Source organism: Kogia breviceps, chromosome 5 (genome assembly GCF_026419965.1).
Source record: "Kogia breviceps isolate mKogBre1 chromosome 5, mKogBre1 haplotype 1, whole genome shotgun sequence".
NCBI classification, from domain to species: Eukaryota; Metazoa; Chordata; class Mammalia; order Artiodactyla; family Physeteridae; genus Kogia; species Kogia breviceps.
The window spans coordinates 77291153-77307370 of NC_081314.1; the positions used below are offsets into that span (position 1 = coordinate 77291153).

The window sequence follows — 16218 nt, forward strand, 5'->3', positions numbered from 1 at the left end:
GCTTAGTTGCTCCACGGCATGTGGGATCTTCCCGGACCAGGGCACGAACCCGTGTCTCCTACATCGGCAGGCGGATTCTCAACCACTGCGCCACCAGGGAAGCCCCCCCCCATATTTCTTTGTAAACTCTTCAACGTTCTTACAGAATTTTTTACTGTCCTTGTGCTGGGAGGTTCATTTGGTTGGTTTTGGTTGCTGGCTTCCAGTTTTCAGCACTAATTACCAGCAGACAGACCTGCCCCTTTTCATCCATGTTCCGGGTGATAGATCTTCAATTTAAATGTGATCTTTGGTAGCTTTGAATGGGTAGTCTGCTGGAAAGTTGATTTCGATTCTGAAGGCCCCCTTATCAATATGGAGGGTTGTCAGGAACCATAAGCCCTTGTCAGGTCAACAAATTAGCTTCATCAACCTAGATATAAAGGAAGTTTTTCATCTCACATTTGAGGCTGTCTTCAAGCCCCTTTATCAGCCTCCTGCTGGCTGCCGTCTTGAATCTGGTGCTGCTGCTAGCACCTTGACATCTTTTCTTTAATATTTAGGTCTGTAATTCTGCAGATACCACACATAATAAATTGAAAGTTATCTCATTTTCTTTATTGCATTTTTGTGGACAAATAGAGAGTCTTTTAGTTTATATCAGGTATAAAGATCAAAGAAAGTCTAATTCAAGTTGAAAACCAACAACATTTGGCTGATCATAAACTTTCCCAGGGTGCTACATCTAGAAGAAATTCAGTACCAAGTACAAGTACCATATTGTTGCTATATCACAGGTATCTCACGTATCAATGATATTGTAGCTTAGAAGCAGCATCCACACTTTAAGTTGCTCATGCTGAGATGTAAGATGCTGCTGGCAATATTTACTTTGAAAACATACAAACAATAGTTCTTTTTCATTGCTCCAGTTACCCTTAGTTATAGTACTTAAAAGTACTTTTGTACTGTTTTGTGTGTGTTATTATAGAAGTAATTCATGTTCAAAAAAAAGTGGAAAACACAGGAAAGCACAAAGAAGAAAAGCATATGAAAGCCAGTAATTCCACCAGCCAGAGAGAACCATGGTTACCACTTGGTATTTCTGATATATAGGGATAGGGTTGTAGAAGAGTTATAGAGAGGAGGCATGTATCTTTTGAAACAAAAATGAGATCATATGAGGGGCAGGGAGACAAAAAGGTGAAAGAGATGCTCCAATTGCATCAGAGTTCACGTGAGACCTTCCGACAGAGACCTTCCAACAGAGAAGTGGAATATTTGAGCTAAACCTTGAGCCCTCCCAGGACTAAGTTCTAGAAGACTGCCTAAGGGTATAGCCTGGTTGTAATTGAATGACTCTGGCCCTGGGGTATCCGTGGCCTGTCAGGTTTCACAGCAGGTCAAGGCCACTTCTAGGATTTACTCTGCTTTGTAGCTTCCCACCTAGACCTGGAGAAGGCTATGAATAAATGTTTCTAACTCACTTTTCCTATCCCCTCTTGCCCCCTTAGCCAGGATTCTTGGCTCTTAGTAGCCAAGCTTCTCTATAACTGATATATTATTTATGATATTTGCTCCACTGTCACTACAACTATTTTATATTTTGCTCTCTTGAGATATGTTGTAAGAGAAGGAAATATGGTTTTGCCTTTGTTTCACGTCATGCCCATTTATGCTAAATGTATAAAATGGCTCCTCATGCATTTCCCACACCCTGTACCAAAGAAAAATTTTCATTCAGTTGTGTCTTCTAGTGACTCCACACAAGTCCTTTTGACTTTGGGCTAGAACCATTCAATATTCGTTCCACAAAATTTTCTCAAGCACCCACATGGGCCAGGTACCATTCCATATATTGGGGATACAGCAATGAATAAAACCTGCAAAAATCCCATCTCTCACAGACTGCTCACTCTGGTGACACCAGGTGGCCAAATGCCTCTTGCTGCCATGCCAGCTCATTCAATCATTCATCTGTTCAAGCATTCATTCATTCAAGCAGTCCTTCAACAAACAGTGAGTGCCTACTATAGTGGCTTTGTAATGTGTTAACTTGGCTAGGCTACATTACACTTTCCTTTCCTTCATGTTTTTGGATAGGGTGGGCCACCAGAGGGATTCTCATGTGAGATTTGGAGGGTGGAAGTGAAGCAGCAGTCATTTGGTAGCTCACACATATGGTCGTGTATCTGCTGGCCCACCTCCGTTGCATGAAGCAGTGACCAGACCCATATCTGCCCTCCCCTCCCCTAGGTCCTCCCTCAGCTTCCCTGACCCCTGGGCAGCTGTGGGCATTTACACCCATGATGACAGGTGCCTTTGTTTGACCCGTCAGCTCTGTTAGCTCCTATGTACTCTGCTCTACTCTCCAAAGACTCAATCCTGACAAAGCTGGCATTGCTTACCCTCCACTCTACTTCACCCTGCATTTCACTTTTAATTAGCTAAGGAAATTTATTTAAATTTGTTAAACTTATTTAAAATTAATTAACTAAGTGATATATCACTTATTATGTACATTCTACTTTATTTATCCATTCAACAATGTTCTAACAAGATTCTCCTACATGGCAGGCACTCTGCTAGGTGCTGGGGGTACACTGGAGAGCAGAACAGATGTGGTCTCTGCCCTCATGGAGCTTACAGCCCAGCAGGGGAGGACAGACCAAAAATTCAAGTAAATAAACAAAACTTGATTTTAAAAAAGAGTGGGGCTGTATAAATAGAGAAAGGTGAGCCAGGGTGGACAGGAGGGTAGGACCTATTCCAGATAAGATAGATGGGGAAGGCCTTTGTATCCAAATGCATTTTTAAATATTAGAAAGTCAAAAGGATATGGACCCATCAAGAAAGCAGTTTTTGTTAGAAGCGTTCATCCGTTTGAAAAATACTCCACTTTGGTTAAATTTCTTAAGAAGAAATATGAGTAGAGATGGAAAGCTAGCAGATTGAGAGACCCAGGTTCAGGAAGAGACAGTCATACAAGTTCACTGGGAGAACAGGAGATGGTGAGTCATCTTTTTCTTTCCTTTTGATCTGATGTTGAAAGGGGGAAATATATGGAAAGGAAGTCCTTCATTCTAACAGAGACGATTTACTAAGAATGAGTTATTGAGAGTGAGTCCAGGCTGTGCCATCAAAAACCTCTCCATTAAGATAGGAGTCAGGGGAAGTGATGGGACACAAGGTGGGCCCTGAGAGAATATGCAGCACATGCTTGCGACAAACAACTAGAGTGTGTGTGTGTGTGTTTATTTGTGTGTGTGTGTGTGATATGATGCACTTTTTCCTTCACAGAAAATCTTCTAGATTAGTCCATTCTGGGGAAACAAGTGGGGTGATGGCTCTGCATTTTCTTTGATGCTGCCCAGGAACCCAGGATGAAGCCACTCAGACTGGCTGTGAACACTAGGTATTACCTGAGCTGGAAATGCTCCCCAGTTAGAGTCAGTTCCCTGGTCAGGGGTTCCCAGTGATCCTGGAATAAGTCACATCTCTCACCAGAGGGTAAGGGTCATGACTTTAATCCTTTCGTGTTCCCTCAGCGTGCTAAGCAATGTGCTATGCCCCCAGCAGGAGAATCGGTACTTATTGATGCCTATATACAAAAGCTTCCCACCTGAGCCAAGTCAACTTTTAAAGCTTTTAGGGACTTCCCTGGTGGCACAGTGGTTAAGAATCTGCCTGCCAATGCAGGGGACACGGGTTCGAGCCCTGGTCTGGGAAGATTCCACATGCCGCAGAGCAACTAAGCCCATGCACTACAACTATTGAGCCTGCGCTCTAGAGCCCGTGAGCCAAACTACTGAGCCTGCGTGCCACAACTACTGAAGCCCGCACGCCTAGAGCCCGTGTTCCACAACAAGAGGAGCCACCGCAACGAGAAGCCTGCGCACCACAACAAAGAGTAGCCCCCGCTCACTGCAACTAGAGAAAGCCTGCATGCAGCAGCAAAGACCCAACATAGCCAAAAATAAATAAATAAATAAATTTTAGGGGAAAAAAAAAAAGCTTTTAAAGGTTTGGGCCTGAAGTGTGGACTCAGGACACAGAGACCCCAGCAAGGAACTAGTGGTCTTCTAATGTTTCTCATGATGTTTCCAGGTCAAGTTACTGGTTTTGGATCCAGAGGAATGATGCTCCTCAAGTTTGGAATTCTACAGAGGAGAGGAAGAACTCAAACAAAAAGCTAGGAGAGGAGCCAATGTGATGAGGAAGAGATTAAAGCCCCTTTCTTCTCAAATGAGGACATTGCTTTCAAAACAAGGATGAACACTGTGTTGGGAAATTTCAAGTTCTCCTTACTGTTTTGCTCTCAGAGCAGTTTTAGTAAATAAAACCCCACTGTTATTCATTGGATTTTCCAGATTTGCTTTAAGCTACTTTAGCTTGGTGGTGGCAGGCTGACAGGTTATAAAGAAAACACAGCAAGAGAAATCCAGGTTAAAATATTTATTTAAAAGTTAGTGCCTTTTGAGGTTACCATTTGATTCAGCCTCTGCATATCTTTCTATATACTCTTATTATTTCTGAACTCACTTTACCTATATGTCCTCAAAATACCCATGAATATCCACTCCTTCCTAGATGGCATTAAATTTCATTTTAGATTTTAAAAAAGAAAAAAAGTGCCTTGTCCTGGAATCTGACATTTTCTTCATAGGTCAGAATATCCAGAGTTTCTGTGGTTCATCAACACCAGGGAGACTAAGCACCAAACGTTTCACAGATTTCTGTTATAAAGATTTTTACAAGCGTGGACCCGTGCAAAGGCTCAGTTGTCACCTCTAAAGACAATGGTGTTCCTCAGCCTTACTGTCTGGCCCCGATTAGCAAAGACATAAACAGCATAGCCTCTGGCTATGCTTGGCTATTAGTGGCCTTTACCTGACATAAAGCAAATGACCTGTCATTGATCAAGTGAACAAAAGAAATCATAAAAATTCAAGCAAAAGGGGAAATAATATATGCACATGTAAAGTTTTAACCTAAGGCCACCCAGCCTAAAGCTCTCAGCCAGAAAATGTGTCACCATCTTTCCTCCCACAAGGCATTACTGGGTGGAAAACACAGAAGCATCATCAGTAGAGTCTGCCCTGGGATAGCCATCTCACAGTTCTGACAGAGGAACAACAGCCTGAGACCCCATCTCCAGCACCAGTCATGCCTGTGACCTGGCTTCCATCTTGCACTCAGAGGCCAAGGCCTGGATTCATCACCCATCACTGCAGCAGGAGCTCAAGGAGCTTCTGCTCAAAATTCAATGTTTATTGCTTGAAGCACTTTTAAAGTCCTTTGTTATCCAAAGCCTTTCCCTTGAGCCTTGGAGAGGATTACAAAGTAATGCTTTCTTCCTTCAGCTTATTTCTTAGGAAATTGCCTTCAGACCTGCCAAAGTCACAAAGAGATGCAGGATTTCATTGGTGTCTTCATACATGGAACATTTGGTCACCCCTCATGATTTTTTCCACTCCTATTTCCTGAAGAGAAAACAGAAGATCTGGGAAAGAGGGGCAACCTGCCTCTGGTCTCTTGGCTGCTCTGGTAGGAAGAGTCCAAGTGACGGTTCCAGGAATGGGGCTGGGACTGTGGGCAGATCCATACCTGTTGCTTACACCTTCTCATTTCACAGTGTGTGGTCCGCTGTCAGGTGAGGGCCACACTCCTTCAGCCCAGGTGCTTTGCCTTCACCTTGTTTTGTTACTACATTTTCCCTTATTTTCTGCCTTTCTTCCATCCATATATCATAAATCCATTCACTATCCATCCATCCACCCATCCTTTTACCCATTCTTCCCAAACTGATGACTTCCTATGTCCCAGGCTTTGTGCTAGACGCTGACTCTGAAGAGGAGTGAGAATGGTTCCTGTCCCCAATCTTGTGGGAGAGGCATATGTAAATATGTTATACATATTTAGCATATGTAAATAACTCTCATATGGTGCAGAGGTTGAGGTGTGCCTAAGACCAAGGGACTACCTGCATGCAAAGGAGAAGCATCACCTCCAGCTGTCACCTCCTGAGGTGGACTTTCTGTCAGAATGGCCCCTCTGATCCCACCTCCTGGTGTTCACGCCCTTGTGTGATCCCCTCCCGTTGAGTGTGGGTAGAACTTATGACTTGCTTGATTCTACCATAAGACGTGGGTGACTATGTGTATGTAATTACATTATTCTGTTACATAAAATTGTAGTGCCCATCTTGCTGGAGTTTCTGTCTCCCTTGCTATAGCTTTGAGGAAGCAAGTGACCACATTGGGGAATACCATGTGCCAAGAAACTGCAGAAGGGCTTTAGGAGCTAAGAACAGCCTCTGGCCAACAGCCAACAAGAAACTGAAGCTCTGTGTCACGTAGCCTCAGGAACTGGGCTCTGCCAACAACCTGAGGGAACTTTGGAAGTGGACCCTTCTTCAGCAGAGCCTCAGCCCCAGCTGACACCCTTTTCTTTTTGTAAATTGAAGTATAGTTGATTTACAATGTTGTGTTAATTTCTGCCATACAGCAAAGTGACTCAGTCATACCAGCTGACACCTTGATTACAGTTTTAAAAGACCCTAAACAGCAGATCCAGATAAGCTTTGCTGGGATTCCTGACACACAGCAACTGTGAGATAAAACACGTGTGTTGTTTTAAACCCCTAAGTTTGTGGTAATTTGTTATGCAACACTAGAAAACTATCATACCTCCTGAGGAGCAGCTATCAGAGATGTAAAGTTCTGGGAAGGGGTTGACAGCTGGGGGAATGTCTCCAGCTCCCATGTTCATCCATTCAGCAAATATTTATCGAGCATTTATGATGCACGATGCACTGGTTTAGATACATTAGTAAACAGAAGAAAATCCCTCAGACTTCCCTGGTGGTGCAGTGGTTGGGAATCCGCCTGCCAATGCAGGGGACATGGGTTCGAGCCCTGGTTGGGGAAGATCTCACATGCTGTGGAGCAACTAAGCCCGTGCGCCAACTACTGAGCCTGTGCTCTAGAGCCCGCGAGCCACAACTACTGAGCCCATGCGCCACAACTGCTGAAGCCCGCGTGCCTGGAGCCAGTGCTCTGCAACGAGAGAGGCCACCGCAGTGAGAAGCCCGCACACCATGATGAGGAGTGGCCCCCGCTCGCTGCCACTAGAGAAGGCCCACACGCACCAATGAAGACCCAATGCAGCCAGAAATAAATAAATTAATTTTTTTTTTTTAAAAAGAAAATCCCTGCTCTCACGAAGCTTATATTCTAGTCAAGGAATAAAAACATTAAATAAATAAATAAATTGTATATAACATGTTATTTGGTGATGAGTACTACAGAAAGGATAGAGGGGCTGGGGATGCCAGGGGGTAGGTTGAAGTTTCTCATAGGGTCATTGGGGTAGGCCTCACTGAAAGGGCAAAAGCTGGAAAGAGGTAAGGAAATATTACACAACTCCAGGCATCCTTCACGTGTACAACTTCAAGTACGGATTCAAGGTCTAATCCTGCCCTGGGGGTTCATGCAGGTCTTAACTGCCCTTTTCAACCTCCTTTCCCACCGCTACTCCTCCATGCCCAGGTCCACCCTGCATCCTCACCTCCTAACACTCTGCCATTCCCCAAATCCACCTACCAAGAATCCTCACTCCTCATTCTGTTCCCACAACAAAATGCTTCTCCTCCCTGTTCACCTCAGTGGTCGCCTCCCCCGGTGCTCCCACCTCACCCTCAGAACAAAGTGCGTCCCTCCTCCACGTTCCCTCCAGCTTTGCTTGTGACTTATTGTGAGCTTTCTACTTTCCACACTTGTTACAGCTGGTGGCCTTTGTCTCTTGGAGAGACTGTGGAATGCAGGGACCTGGACTTGTTATCACTGAGTTTCCAGGCTCGGGCATATTATAGGTGGGATTTGTTGAAAAAAAAAATTAGTTGGAGATCAGTCCTCTGTGGGTTTCTTTCTCTCTCTTTCCGTCTACCTCTCGCCCGACTCCCTCACTATCTGTCTTTCTCTGCACACCTCTTTCTGCATTTCTAAGTGTCTTTTTCTATTTCTCAGTCTGTCTTGGTTTCTCTCTCACACACATGTAGACACATGCACATGGACACTCGCACAATCGTTATGCAGAAGTTTCTTTTGAGCATCTTGTTTTCCCACGGCACCAGGGGGACAGGTGGGAAGGAAATGAGAGTGGGACAGGGTAGGATTGGGGTGGAGGAGGAATCTTTACTTCAAGGAAAAACCTGAAGTATACAACTGGTCACTCTTAAATATAGGTTAAAACAACCACATTATTACCCACACATCCACCTATGGAGGAAACTCATTCCTCTTATCTTCACATCACCCAGGGTTTCTCAACAGTGGCACTATTGGTTTTTTGGATCAGATAATTCCAATATGGAGCATGTCCTGTGGCTTGTAGGATGTTTAGCAGCATCTCTGGCCTCTAACTGCCAGTAGCAGCCCCCAGTCGTGACAATCAAAAATATCTCAAGATGTTGCCAACTGTCCTTCAGGGGCAACCCCTTCCCCCCTTCCTCCATTGAGAACTGCTGATGTAGTCCTTTTCTCTGACGGCACTCATGTGCAATCTCTCAGGCAGCCTCCTAAGCATATCATTTCTACAAGGTGCAATAGAACAGCAACCTGAGCCTGTTCTCATCCTTCCCTAAGCCCTGGGTCTGGCCCTCTGGGATCCAGCACTGACCCTGTGGGGGCCTCTGGTAGCTTACAGGGCACCTTCATGGTGCCCCTTTTGGGAAGAGCCATCTCCAAGTCAGGACACTCAGCATGGATTTCAGTCCCCATTCACAAGCTCTACTGGCCCTTTATGTGCAGTGCACCAACTGCACAACTGTATACTGTGGCCCTGTACAAACATTACCCTTCTGCTACTAAACACTGGGGTGGCTGCCAATGAGTTTTCCTTCTGAAACCAGGACAGCCCTTTTCTTCTTGAATGTATCCATAGCTGAGGTGATGGGCATCAATGGGGGTGAGGCGTAGAGATGCACATTTTTTGCTTCTTAAAGCATCAGATTTTCCTTGCTAAATGTAGTATATCGAGTAGTAAAATGTGGCCACCTGTGCAGGAGATGAGATCAGACTAGAAGGAGAAGGAGACTATACTGTGGGTAGAACTGAGAATATCCAGGATGAAAATACAGTCTACAGATGACCAGAGAAACTGATGACCCACACTTGCAAAACAGTTTCTGAGATGATGTGTGACAGGATCCCAGGGACTCTCAAAGGGAAATCTGACTACACTTTTGACCTTACAAGAATCTACCCCTAAAGGGTTTATGTAGCTTGATCCTGATGCTGCTTAATTTGTGCAGTCAGCCTGCAGTGGTCTAAGCACTGGCATTTTAGTATAATACCTAAAATATTGTTTATAATTATTAAAGTATGTAGAGGAGGTTTATATCATTTTTTATTTGGCTTGTTACTGACAGAGTATTTGGACAGAGTATTATTCATTTTCCAAATTCTACTTTTGAGCCTACTTCTTCCACAGCATAGGCCTGACCTGCCTCACAGAATTGCACACATGTTCAAGACAGAGCCTTGGACTCTAAAACAGATAATTCATGCAGTCACATCTGTCTTTCCCAGAGAGGAGAAAGACAGAATAATGATGACTTTCCAATGTCATTAGCAAGGAGCAAACATCTTGAGAAAGGAATGGTTTCCCTTCTTGAGTACAGAGCCCCAAATATGATGTCTGAAAAGTCTGGCTGTTGCATTACTTGTTGCAATTAAAAAGAAAACAAACACTGTAGGAGCAAAAGCCCTACTGATGGAGGCTTCCTCCTGAAATTCAGGCACCTGCTTGTTCATGATACCACTCACCATGTAAGCCAATGACTGGGGGAAAGAATTAGTCTGCCTCTGATTACATCTGATTGCCATCAGTGATGACAATAAACAAGGCAGAAGGACCAAATGATACTTGTGGGAAGCTCAAAAAAGGGCCTGGGAAACACTTTCAATTGAGGATACACAAGAGAAGAAAATCAACTGGGAGTCACATAGATAAAAGGCACATTGACTTAATTCAGTCATCAGAACAGTACAAAGTAAAATAACAAGGCAATATCACTTTTTACCTATTAGACTGGCAGATGTTAGAAAGCTGAATAATGCCAAATGTTGCGGAGCTGTGGGTTAGAGGAAACCTGAGCTTCTGGTGGGAGGGGGCACGTGCAGCTATTCTGGAGAGAGTTGGGATTCAGTCAAATCATATCCCGGCCAGAAGCCTAGAAGAAAACGTAGGCCAAAATCTTCATGAACCTTGGTTAGATAAATTTTTTTAGGACACAAAACGTATGGGCCATAAAAGAGAAATTATCAACTGGACTTCATCAATTTTAAAAAATTTAATTTTCAAAAGACACTGTCAAGCATGACTGGGGGAAACAGAGACTCCACTCTTGGAGGGCACACACAAAGTAGTGTGCGCAGTGGGACCCAGGGGAAGGAGCACTGAGCCCAGGGGAGACTGAACCAGACCTACCTGCTAGTGTTGGAGGGTCTCCTGCAGAGGTGGGGGGGTGGCTGTGGCTCACTGAGGGGACAAGGACACTGGCAGCAGAAGTTCTGGGAAGTACTTCTTGGTGTGAGCCCTCCCAGAGTCTGCCATTAGCCCCACCAAAGAGCCCAGGTAGGCTCCAGTGTTGGGTTGCCTCAGGCCAAACAACCAACAGGGAGGGAACCCAGCCCCACACATCAGCAGTCAAGTGGATTAAAGTTTTATTGAGCTCTGCCCACCTGAGCAACAGCCAGCTCTACCCACCACCAGTCCCTCTCATCAGGAAACCTGCACAAGCCTCTTAGATGGCCTCATCCACCAGAGGGCAGACAGCAGAAGCAAGAAGAACTACGATCCTGCAGCCTGTGGAACAAAAACCACATTCACAGAAAGATGGACAAGATGAAAAGGCAGAGGGCTATGTACCAGATGAAGGAACAAGATAAAACCCCAGAAAAACAACTAAATGAAGTGGAGATAGGCAACCTTCCAGAAAAAGAATTCAGAATAATGATAGTGAAGATGATACAGGACCTCAGAAAAAGAATGGAGGCAAAGATCGAGAAGATGCAAGAAATGTTTAACAAAGACCTAGAAGAATTAAAGAACAAACAAACAGAGATGAACAATACAATAACTGAAATGAAAACTACACTAGAAAGAATCAATAGCAGAATAACTGAGGCAGAAGAACAGATAAGTGACCTGGAAGACAGAACGGTGGAATTCACTGCTGCAGAACAGAATAAAGAAAAAAGAATGAAAAGAAATGAAGACAGCCTAAGAGGCCTCTGGGACAACATTAAATGCAACAACATTCGCATTACGGGGGTCCCAGAAGGAGAAGAGAGAGAGAAAGGACCAGAGAAAATATTTGCAGAGATTATAGTTGCAAACTTCCCTAACATGGGAAAGGAAATAACCACCCAAGTCTAGGAAGTGCAGTGAGTCCCATACAGGATAAACCCAAGGAGAAACACACCAAGACACATAGTAATCAAATTGACAAAAATTAAAGACAAAGAAAAATTATTGAAAGCATCAAGGGAAAAATGACAACATACAAGAGAACTCCCATAAGGTTAACAGCTGATTTCTCAGCAGAAACTCTACAAGCCAGAAGGGAGTAGCATGATATACTTAAAATGATGAAAGGAAAGAACCTACAACCAAGATTACTCTACCCGGCAAAGATCTCCTTCAGATTTCATGGAGAAATCAAAAGCTTTACAGACAAGCAAAAGCTAAGAGAATTCAGCACCACCAAACCAGCTCTGCAACAAATGCTAAAGGAACTTCTCTAAGTGGGAAACACAAGAGAAGAAAAGGACCTACAGGGGTAGGATGGGAAAAAAACACAGACCTACTAGAGCATGGACTTGAGGATATGGTGGCAGGGGGAAGGGTAAGCTGTGAAGAAGTGAGAGAGTGGCATGGACATATATACACTACCAAACGTAGGGTGGATAGCTAGTGGGAAGCAGCCGCATGGCACAGGGAAATCAGCTGGGTGGTTTGTGACCACCTAGAGGGGTGGGATAGGGAGGGTGGGAGGGAGGGAGACGCAAGAGGGAAGAGATATGGCAACATATATATGTATATGTATAACTGATTCACCTTGTTGTAAAGCAGAAACTAACACACCATTGTAAAGCAATTATACTCCAATAAAGATGTTAAAAAAAAAGAAAAAGGACCTACAAAGACAAACCCAAAACAATTAAGAAAATGGTCATAGGAACGTACATATCGATAATTACCTTAAACGTGAATGGATTAAATGCTCCAACCAAAAGACACAGGCTCACTGAATGGATACAAAAAACAAGACCCATATATATGCTGTCTACAAGAGACCCACTTCAGACCTAGGGACACATACAGACTGAAGGTGAGGGGATGGAAAAAGATATTCCATGCAAATGGAAATCAAAAGAAAGCTGGAGTAGCAATACTCATATCAGATAAAATAGACTTTAAAATAAAGAATGTTACAAGAGACAAGGAAGGACACTACATAATGATCAAGGGATCAATCCAAGAAGAAGATATAACAATTATAAATATATATGCACCCAACATAGGAGCACCTCAATAAATAAAGCAACTGCTCACAGCTATAAAAGAAGCACTCGACAGTAACACAGTAATAGTGGGGGACTTTAACACCTCACTTAAACCAAAGGACAGATCATCCAAAGTGAAAATAGATAAGGAAACAGAAGCTTTAAATGACACAATAGACCAGATAGATTTAATTGATATTTATAGGACATTCCATCCAAAAACAACAGATTACACTTTCTTCTCAAGTGTGCATGGAACATTCTCCAGGATAGATCACATCTTGGGTCACAAATCAAGCCTCAGTAAATTTAAGAAAACTGAAATCATATCAAGCATCTTTTCTGACCACAACGCTATGAGATTAGAAATGAATTACAGGGAAAAAAAAAAACGTAAAAAACACAAACACATGGAAGCTAAACACTACATTACTAAATAACCAAGAGATCACTGAAGAAATCAAAGAGGAAATCAGAAAATACCTAGAGACAAATGACAATGAAAACACGACAATCCAAAACCTATGGGATGCAGCAAAAGCAGTTCTAAGAGGGAAGTTTATAGCTATACAAGCCTACTTCAAGAAACAAGAAAAATCTCAAATAAACAATCTAACCTTACACCTAAAGGAACTAGAGAAAGAAGAACAAACAAAACCCAAAGTTAGCAGAAGGAAAGCAATCATAAAGATAAGAGCAGAAATAAATGAAACAGAAACAAAGAAAACAATAGCAAAGATCAATAAAACTAAAAGCTGGTTCTTTGAGAAGATAAACAAAATTAATAAACCATTAGCCAGACTCATCAAGAAAAAGAGGGAGCGGACTCATATCAATAAAATTAGAAATGAAAAAGGAGAAGTTACAACAGACACAGCAGAAATACAAAGCATCCTAAGAGACTACTACCAGCAACTCTATGCCAATAAAATGAACAACTTGAAAGAAATGGACAAATTCTTAGAAAGGTATAAACTTCCAAGACTGAACCAGGAAGAAAAAGAAAATATGAACAGACCAATCACAAGTAATGAAATTGAAACTGTGATTAAAAATCTTCCAGGGGCTTCCCTGGTGGCACAGTGGTTGAGAATCTGCCTGCCCATGCAGGAGACACGGGTTTGTGCCCCAGTCCGGGAAGATTCCACATGCCATGGAGCGGCTGGGCCCGTGAGCCATGGCCACTGAGCCTGCACGTCCGGAGCCTGTGCTCTGCAACGGGAGAGGCCACAACAGTGAGAGGCCCGTGTACCACAAAAAAACAAAAACAAAAACAAAAAACTTCCAAAACAAACAAAAGTCCAGGACCAGATGGCTTCACAGGTGAATTCTATCAAACATTTAGAGAAGAGTTAACACCCATCCTTCTCAAACTCTTCCAAAAAACTGCAGAGGAAGGAACACTCCCAAACTCATTCTGTGGGGCCACCATCACCCTGATACCAAAACCAGACAAAGATACTAAGAAAAAGAAAATTACAGACCAATATCACTGATGAACACAGATGCAAAAATCCTCAACAAAATACTACCAAACAGAATCCAACAACACATTAAAAGGATCATACATCATGATCAAGTGGGATTTATCCCAGGGATACAAGGATTCTTCAATATATGCAAATCAATTAATGTGAAACATCATATTAACAAATTGAAGAATAAAAACCATATGATCATCTCAATAGATGCAGAAAAAGCTTTCGACAAAATTCAACACCCATTTATGATAAAAACTCCCCAGAAAGTGGGCACAGAAGGAACCTACCTCAACATAATAAAGGCCATATATGAGAAACCCACAGCAAACATCATTCTCAATGGTGAAAAATTGAAAGCATTTCCTCTAAGATCAGGAACAAGGCAAGGATGTCCACTCTCACCGCTATTATTCAACATAGTTTTGGAAGTCCTAGCCTCTGCAATCAGAGAAGAAAAAGAAATAAAAGGAATACAATTGGAAAAGAAGAAGTAAAACTGTCACTGTTTGCAGATAACATGATACTATACATAGAGAATCCTAAAGATGCCACCAGAAAACTACTAGAGCTAATCAATGAATTTGGTAAAGTTGCAGGATATAAAATTAATGCACAGAAATCTTTTGCATTCCTATACACTAACGATGAATAATCTGAAAGAGAAATTAAGGAAACACTCCCATTTACCATTGCAACAAAAAGAAATACCTAGGAATAAACCTTCCTAGGGAGACAAAAGACCTGTATGCAGAAAACTATAAGACACTGCTGAAAGAAATTAAAGATGATACTAACAGATGGAGAGATATACCATGTTCTTGGATTGGAAGAATCAATATTGTGAAAATGATTATACTACCCAAAGCAATCTACAGATTCAATGCAATCCCTATCAAATTACCAATGGCATTTTTTACAGAACTATAACAAAAACTCTTAAAATTTGTATGGAGACACAAAAGACCCCGAATAGCCAAAACAGTCTTGAGGTAAAAAAACGGATCTGGAGGAATCAGACTCCCTGATTTCAGACTATACTATAAAACTACAGTAATCAAGACAATATGGTACTGGCACAGAAACAGAAACATAGATCAATGGAACAAGATAGAAAGCCCAGAGGTAAACCCACACACCTATGGTCTACTAATCTATGACAAAGGAGGCAAGGCTATACAATGGAGAAAAGACAGTCTCTTCAACAAGTGGTGCTGGGAAAACTGGACAGCTACTTGTAAAAGAATTAGAACACTCCCTAACACCATACACAAAAATAAACTCAAAATGGATTAGAGACCTAAATGTAATACCGGACACTGTAAAACTCTTAGAGGAAAACATAGGAAGAACACTCTTTGACATAAATCACAGCAGAATCTTTTTTGATCCACTTCCTAGAGTAATGGAAATAAAAACAAAAATAAACAAATGGGACCTAACGAAACTTAAAGCTTTTGCACAGCAAAGGAAACCATAAACAAGACGAAAAGACAACCCTCAGAATGGGAGAAAATATTTGCAAACGAATCAACGGACAAAAGATTAATCTCCAAAATATATAAGCAGCTCATGCAGTTCAATATTAAAAAAACAAACAACCCAGTCCAAAAATGGGCAGAAGACCTAAATAGTTCTCCAAAGAAGACATACAGATGGCCAAGAAGCACATGAAAAGCTGCTGAACAATAATTAGTGAATTATTAGAGAAATGCAACTCAAAGCTACAATGAGGTATCACCTCACACCAGTTAGAATGGGCATCATCAGAAAATCTACAAACAACAAATGCTGGAGAGGGTGTGGAGAAAAGGGAATCCTGTTGCACTGTTGGTGGAAATGTAAACTGATACAGCCACTATGTAGAACAGTATGGAGGTTCCTTAAAAAACTAAAAATAGAATTACCACATGACCCAGCAATCCCACTACTGGGCATATACCCAGAGAAAACCACAATTCAAAAAGACACATGCACCCCAATGATCATTGCAGCACTATTTACAATAGCCAGGTCATGGAAGCAACCTAAATGCCCATCAACAGAGGAATGGATAAAGAAGATATGGTACATATATACAATGGAATATTACTCAGCCATAAAAAGGAACGAAATTGGGTCATTTGTTGAGACGTGGATGGATCTAGAGACTGTCATACAGAGTGAAGTAAGTCAGAAAGAGAAAAACA

At 42.3% G+C, this 16218-nt stretch overlaps 1 protein-coding gene across 9 annotated transcripts in view; it reads right to left on the reverse strand.

Moving 5' to 3' along the window:
- Nucleotides 1–16218, reverse strand: part of APOD (apolipoprotein D) — an 84461-nt gene that overhangs the window by 27954 nt on the left and 40289 nt on the right. The window contains exon 1 of one of the 9 annotated variants that reach the window (XM_067034291.1): nucleotides 10064–10213. The exons of the other annotated variants lie outside the window; for them this stretch is intronic. The gene's annotated coding sequence lies outside the window, so the exon portion shown is untranslated. Of the gene's footprint in view, nucleotides 1–10063; nucleotides 10214–16218 lie in introns of those variants that run through there. 9 annotated transcript variants of the gene reach the window in all.